The sequence below is a fragment of the Salmo salar genome, unplaced genomic scaffold (assembly GCF_905237065.1).
Source record: "Salmo salar unplaced genomic scaffold, Ssal_v3.1, whole genome shotgun sequence".
Lineage (NCBI taxonomy): Eukaryota > Metazoa > Chordata > Actinopteri > Salmoniformes > Salmonidae > Salmo > Salmo salar.
The window spans coordinates 30975-39490 of record NW_025547622.1 but is presented as its reverse complement, the minus strand read 5'-3'; positions in this window follow the sequence as shown (position 1 = coordinate 39490).

The window sequence follows — 8516 nt, the reverse complement described above, 5'->3', positions numbered from 1 at the left end:
AAAGCTACTCCTTCTAAACCCCTTTTAAGATTGAATGGCTTTTCAAACTTTAAAAACATCAAATCAAATGTATTTATATAAAGCCCTTCTTACATCAGCTGATATCACAAAGTGCTGTACAGAAACCCAGCGCCTAAAACCCCAAACTGCAAGCAATGCAGGTGTAGAAGCACGGTGGCTAGGAAAAACTCCCTACAAAGGCCAAAACCTAGGGAAGAAACCTCAGAGAGGAACCAGGCTATGAGGTGGCCAGTCCTCTTCTGGCTCTGCTGGGTGGAAATTATAACAGCACATGGCCAAGATGTTCAAATGTTCATAAATGACCAGCATGGTCAAATAATAATAATCATAGTAGTTGTCAGGGTGCAACAAGTCAGTAACACAAGAGTGAGTGTCAGTTGGCTTTCTTCATAGCCGATCTTTGAGAGTATCTCTACCGCTCCTGCTGTCTCTAGAGAGTTGAAAAACAGCAGGTCTGGGACAGGTAGCACGTCCGGTGAACAGGTCAGGGTTCCAGCGTCTGGGACAGGTAGCACGTCTGGTGAACAGGTCAGGGTTCCATGGCTGCAGGCAGAACAGTTGAACTGTAGCAGCAGCACGGCCAGGTGAACTGGGGACAGCAAGGAGTCATCAAGTCAGGTAGTCCTGAGGCATGGTCCTCCGAGAGAGAGAAAGAAAGAAAGAGAGAAGTAGAGAGAGCATATTTAAATTCCCACAGGACACTGGAAAAGATATAACAGCTAGGATATAACCCCACCCACTTTGCCAAAGCACAGCCCCCACACCACTGGAGGGATATCTCCAACCACCAACATACCATCCCGGGACAAGGCCGAGTATAGCCCACAAAGATCTCCGCCACGGCACAACCCAAGGGGGGAGACAGGAAGACCACGTCAGTGACTCAACCCACTCAAGTGACGCACCCCTCCCAGGGACGGCATGGAAGAACACCAGTAAGCCAGTGACTCAGCCCCTGTAATAGGGGTAGAGACAGAGAATCCCCAGTGAAAAGGGGAAACCGGCCAGGCAGAGACAGCAAGGGGCGGTTCGTTGCTCCAGCCTTTCCGTCTCACCTTCACACCCCTGGGCCAGACTACACTTAATCATAGGACCTACTGAAGAGATGTGTCTTCAGTAAAGACTTAAAGGTTGAGACTGAGTCTGCGTCTCTCACATGGGTAGGCAGACTATTCAATAAAAATGGAGCTCTATAGGAGAAAGCCCTGCCTCCAGGTGTTTGCTTAGAAATTCTAGGTACAATTAGGAGGCCCGCGTCTTATGACCGTAGCGTACTTGTAGGTAAGTACGGCAGGACCAAATCGGAAAGATAGGTAGGAGCAAGCCCATGTAATGCTTTGTAGGTTAGCAGTAAAACCTTGAAATCAGCCCTTGCCTTAACAGGAAGCCGGTGTAGGGGAGGCTAGCACTGGAGTAATATGATCACATTTTTGGTTCTAGTCAGGATTCTAGCAGCCGTATTTAGCACTAACTGAAGTTTATTTAGTGCTTTATCCGGGTAGCCGGAAAGTAGAGCATTGCAGTAGTCCAACCAAGAAGTAACAAAGGCATGGATTAATTTGTTTAAAAAAAAAAAATTAAACATGCAGACAACTCTGGAATACGTTGCTTGCGTACAACTTTTTGATATCACTTATCCGTGTCGTCGCCTGCTTCCCGTGGCTCTCCTTTCCGAGAGAGAGCTTAGTGGGACTGGAGATCAGTGGATAGTCCTATAGCCAGTTGACATGGTAAATACATGGTAGGCTAATTAATTAGGCTACATGGTAAATAGGCAATTACTTGTTTCTGTATTTAAATGTAGTCCTTTATATCATAGTGCATTATGGGGCTACGTTATATTTAATTTAGGGTGACTGTCATTAAAAGATACTATCCCACTACTGTAAAACGCGGCGCAAGTGGAGTCGTCATACGTCTGGGTCTTATGCCATAATATTTTTGATTGGGTTTGACAATTAAAAATACAATGTGAAAACGAGGCCGTTTTAGGATATCAAATTATATTTTTGTGTGAACAAATTTACTTCTGCCAAATGTTTTTTCCTATTGAAGACCATTCAAAAAGCCTACAAAAATGACAAGGTTACATCCTTAAATGCTGCGTCACTTTCATAGTGCATACAGTCACTACTACACTCAATTTCAACTTCTAAACTTCTTTGACTAACATAAAAATAGTGCCTTCAGAAAGTATTCACACCCCTTGACTTTTCCCACGTTTTTAGACTGAATTTAGATCGTCACGAGCCTACAAGCAATACCCCATAATGTCAAAGTGAATTATGCATAACGAGTCATAAGTTGCATGGATTCACTCTGTGTGCAATAATAGGGGTTAACATGATTTTGGAATGACTACTTCATCTCTGTACCCCACACATACAATTATCTGTAAGGTCCCTCAGTCAAGCATTGAATTTCAAGCACAGATCCAAACAGATACCCATCTACCAATAGGTGCAAAGGGCACCCTATTGGTAGATGGGTAAAATAAAAACGCAGACATTGGAATATTCCTTTTAAGCACGGTGAAGTAATTTATTACACTTTGGAAGGTGTCCCATTACTCCGTTGCCGGAGAGGAAGGAAACCACTCTGGGATTTCACCATGAGGCCAATGGTGACTTTGAAACAGAGTTTAATGACTGTGATAGAGAACTGAGGATGGATCTACAACATTGTAGGTACTCCACAATACTAACCTAAATGACAGACTGAAAAGAAGGAAGCCTGTACAGAATAAAAATATTCAAAAACATGCATCCTGTTTGCAATAAGGCACTAAAGTAAAACAGCAAAGAAATGAACTTTATATCCTGAATACAAAGTGTTATGTTTTGCACAAATCCATCACTGAGTACCACTCTTCATATTTTGCTGCATCATGTTATGGGCAATGTTCCCGCAAAGCTATTTCGGCACTGAAAAAATGTCAGGTCTGCTGAGCGCAAACTTGAATGTTGGGAACATTCTGTGTAACTTCTAGGACGTGTTTACTGTGAACACTGAGGCTTTACCCGCTTTAGGTTACAGTTTCAGACAGTGGCCAAGTAGGCTACTGTGGCTATTTGATCATAATGTAGGCCTACCATCAAAAATAATGGAGAAAATGCATCCCATAATATTTTAACATGGAAATAGCTGTTCTATAATTGTCTACATTAGCAGCCAATGTGTGGTGTTCAATGTCCTTTCGACTTTTGAACTACAGGGCTCGAATGAACCTGTTTATCCACTTGTCCTCAGATGAGACTGAAATTTGTGTTTGTGCAAGAACTTTACCTTGCATTATTATTCTCATTCCATTATTACAAATAATCAAACAAATGATGCTACTCTCTGCCTTTTGGCTACTTAGCTTATTTAAGCCTGCCTCAAAATACAACATTGCCCCATTAAGACATAACAAAGCTCTTTACCAGACTGGCTTTTTAAAGATGTCTAGAAATTCACAAGTTTTGTGCTCTTGTAGGAAGCAATCACTCCCCTATTGTTGACTATAAATGATCTATAACTGGGTTAATAACTCACTAACTAACTAGTAATCACTCCCCTATTGTTAACTACTAATGATCTATAACTGGGTTAATAACTCACTAACTAGTAATCACTCCCCTATTGTTGACTACTAATGATCTATAACTGGGTTAATAACTCACTAACTAGTAATCACTCCCCTATTGTTGACTACTAATGATCTATAACTGGGTTAATAACTCACTAACTAGTAATGACTCCCCTATTGTTGACTACTAATGATCTATAACTGGGTTAATAACTCACTAACTAACTAGTAATCACTCCCCTATTGTTGACTACTAATGATCTATAACTGGACTAATAACTCACTAACTAGTAATCACTCCCCTATTGTTGACTACTAATGATCTATAACTGGGTTCATAACTAACTAACTAGTAATCACTCCCCTATTGTTGACTACTAATGATCTATAACTGGACTAATAAATCACTAACTTGCAAAGGATATAAACAAATGTGCAAACGTGGCTACATGCAGCTCTCGCTTTGATCTCAAAACAAACACATCTACTCAAGACCACTCATGCTGTAAACACAGTCCAGTTCAACGTGAACTGCATAGATCCATATATGGCAATGGTCTATTTGCATATAGGCCTACTGCAGCTCTGATTGGTTAGGCCTCACCAGTCTGTGTGTAGAGTATGGGCCGAGTGGTGCTTGTCAATGAAATAGAATCCTACACTGATGTGTTCTGCCTACAACACAATGTCTTCACTAGTTAGTTTTGTTTCGGCGGTATGTTGCATTGAAAGTGGCCGATATATTCCCACAGTAAAGGGAAACGTTGATAGTGTTAACTAAGGGAGAAAACTTGACGAAAGTTGAGTGAAGTTCAATCTCATGCTTCTCTGCTCAGGCTGTATGGCAGTCATGGGGAGTGGGGCGCCCGCCCACGCGTGCAGTTTAGAGGGAACATTGGTTATGGGTACGCTTGTCGTCGGCAAGTACTAGGGAATTTATTTAGGATAAAAATAAATGGAATAGAGTTCAGCGCAGGCAGAATCTTAGAGAAAAACAAGGTGATCTGCTTTCTAACAGACACTGTGAGACACATTCACCTTTCAGCAGGAAAACAAAAGCTCCCGAGTGGCACAGCGGTCTCAAGGCACTGCATCTCAGTGCTAGAACCTGGTTCGATCCCGAGCTGTATCACAACAGGCCGTGATCGGGAGTCCCATATGGCGGCGCACAATTGGCCCAGTGTCATCCGGGTTAGGGGATGGTTTGACCGGGTATGCCTTCATTGTAAAATAAGAATTTGTTCTTTAATTGACTTGCCTAGGTAAATAAAAGGTCAAAAATAAACTAAAACACAAGGCCAAATATATACTGGAGTTGCTTACCGAAGGTGGGAGAGTAACAATGGAAGCGGATGTGATGCTTAGTTCTGTTGGCGTGAGGGAAGATAGAGGAAATGACTGGAATACTGTAACACTAAGAATGGAGCTAAAAGACCTGAAGTTGTAAATCAAGATAAGCCTCGGTATGATAATGCCTCATTCCTTGTTCGAGTGCGATTCATGAGCAAGGACGTTTTTTTGGGGGGGGACCCGTTTATGGTCACAAAATAGGTGAAGGATGCATTGGGAGAAGTTGAGTCATTCAGAGTGACCAGGAGTGGTGTGTTGTTGATTTAATTTGTGTCAAAAGCAGAAAGCACTGTGAATGCTATGATTATTGGAGTAGGGCACTGATAAGCAAGATGGCGCCCGATAGAGATGGCAGCTTCGCTCAAGTCCATATAAGCATTTCACTACACTCGCAATAACATCTGCTAACCATGTATATGTGACCAATAAAATTTGATTTGATAAAAGGTGTCATATCTGGTGTTTCGATGGAAATTGAGGCTTCATGGTTTAAGATGAACATGCCAGGAATAGTTGATTCACATCACTTAACCCACACTGTGAATGGAAAGAAGGAGAAATGGCTTCGTATTATTGATGTTTGATGAACAAGTTCTCCCGACCCATGTAAAGCTGGGATATATGAGATATGCGGTGGGATCTGATGTACAAAAGCCACTTTAATGTCATAAATGTAAAGAAGGACACTTGTCAAGTGTTTGCAAACGGAATAGAGTCTGAGGATGCGCGATGTTGTCATTGTGATGGAAATCACATTCCCTGAGTGCCCTGTTAGGGTGAAGGAGGTCAAAGTAGGAAGGGTCAGGGCTGTTGAGAAGGTGTCCTATGCAGAGGCAGTGAAAATTGTCGAAGCAGCGGGTAGAGATGATGAAGCTATGGCAGAGGATGATCTCCAACAGTCTGTGGATGTCAGTCAATTGAGAGATCCTGAAATCATAATCATATAGAAGGTGGATTTTGTTGCGTTTATTGCGCAGGTGATTAATTGTACATGACAAACTAACAAAAAATCTAAGAAATTGTGAAAACGGCTAATAGGTTGTTAGATCTCCAGGATTTCACAGCTGATATTTTTCAGAAGGGAGTGGGACTATCCAGTGTTGATGAGTGGGAAGGATGTGGCAGTAAAAGATGAGAAGAAGGCAGAGATGATGGCCAAAGCATTTGTCCAAGTGAAAAGCTCTGTAAATTTGTCAGAGGACGGGGCAAGAGAGAACAAGAGAGGAGCATCCTGGAGTGCTGGATAGGAGGGAGGATGTAAATGATGCGTTGAATGCACCATTTACCATGGCAGAGGTGAAAAGGGCAATAAGTAAGGCTGGGTTAACTTCACCTGGGAAAGATGAGAAATGTGCTATGTTATGTTGGCCCATCTTAGTGATGAAGCACTGGATAAGGTATTGGTGTTGTACAACAGAGTGTGGGAATAGGGGAAACTACCAGACAGCTGGAAGGAGCACTAGTGGAACCAATCTGGAAGCCAGGGAAGGACAGGACGTACTGGGTCAGCATTTGTAGTGCAGGAATGTGGGGTGGCAGGAAACATATTTACAGATAGTCTGGCTGTATATACGGCAGAGCTGATGGACATACTGTTGGCCTTTCAGTGGGTGGAGGAAGTCAGGAAACGTATTTACAGATCATCTGGCTGTATATACGGCAGAGCTGATGGACATACTGTTGGCCTTTCAGTGGGTGGAGGAAGTCAGGAAACGTATTTACAGATCATCTGGCTGTATATACGGCAGAGCTGATGGACATACTGTTGGCCTTTCAGTGGGTGGAGGAAGTCAGGAAACGTATTTACAGATCATCTGGCTGTATATACAGCAGAGCTGATGGACATACTGTTGGCCTTGCAGTGGGTGGAGGAAGTCAAGCCACACAGAGTAGTTATTTGCTCTGATTCATGTGCGGTGTTAATGAGTCTCCCGTCCTTTAGGTCAAGTAGAAGACAAGACCTGCTTTATGATGTGCTACAAACCCATGGCAGGATTAGACAGATGGGTATACAGAGAAGATTTACTTGGGTCCCAGCCCATGTGGGGGTGGAGGGGAACAAGACAGTTGATGTACTGGCTAAACAAGCACATAGTAGTAGGGATGTTGATGTTGTAGTTTCAATGAGCAAAGCAGAGGCAAAAAGCCTGATATGGACGTGTGATGGTGCAGAGATGGCAGGTTAAAAGCCTGATATGGACAGTGATGGTGTAGAGATGGCAGGTTAAAAGCCTGATATGGACAGTGATGGTGCAGGAGCAGGTTAAAAGCCTGATATGGACAGTGATGGTGCAGAGATGGCAGGCTAAAAGCCTGATATGGACAGTGATGGTGCAGGAGCAGGTTAAAAGCCTGATATGGACAGTGATGGTGCAGAGATGGCAGGCTAAAAGCCTGATATGGACAGTGATGGTGCAGGAGCAGGTTAAAAGCCTGATATGGACAGTGATGGTGCAGGAGCAGGCTAAAAGCCTGATATGGACAGTGATGGTGCAGAGATGGCAGGTTAAAAGCCTGATATGGACAGTGATGGTGCAGGAGCAGGTTAAAAGCCTGATATGGACAGTGATGGTGCAGGAGCAGGTTAAAAGCCTGATATGGACAGTGATGGTGCAGGAGCAGGTTAAAAGCCTGATATGGACAGTGATGGTGCAGGAGCAGGTTAAAAGCCTGATATGAACAGTGATGGTGCAGGAGCAGGTTAAAAGCCTGATATGGACAGTGATGGTGCAGAGATGGCAGGCTAAAAGCCTGATATGGACAGTGATGGTGCAGAGATGACAGGAGCAGTGGAATAGAGATACTAAGGGCAGGCATTTATTTCAAGTACAGAGGAAAGTCGGAGAGGGGAGGACGGCAGGAAGGGACAAAAAATAGGAGGCTATTTTTACAAGATTAAGGGTGGGACACAGCCGGTTGAATAAGATCTTAAACGTGATAGGAAAGCATCCAACAGGAAAGTGTGATTATTGCCAGGAAACAGAGACCGTGGAGCATGTATTGCTAGTGTGGGCAGTATCAGAGGGAAAGAGAGAGGCTGAGATCTAGTATGAGGGAGAAGGGGATACAGGAAAGGAGTTTAAAGAGTCTATTGTGTGGAACATCATTAGCTATAGTCTCAAATATTTTCAATTTTTTAAGAGTAACGGGCTGGCAGGTAGGATTTAGTTTCTCCGTCTTTGACCCACACTCCAGTACAGTAGGTGGCGGTAATGCACCATCATGTTGGATGCCAACCGTCGATAAACCCCCACAGAAGAAGAAGAAGAAGAAGAAGAAGAAGAAGAAGAAGAAGAAGAAGAAGAAGAAGAAAAAGAAAGGCTGTGACTGGCCTCACACTCCAGGACAGTAGGTGGCGGTGTATGCACTTTAAAAATTGGATGCGATCCGCCAACCCAATCTCAAAAAAGAAGAAGAAAGTTTACCAAGACGACAGTGAATTAAAGATTTTATAAATAAACCCAGATAGACCACACCCTCTCGTTTCCAATGGGAACAAATGAGCCAAGTATGAGCTAGCGAGATCCTATTGTCGTGTTCTTGCACATATCTGCGTTATGTCCGTTAGGAACCCCTA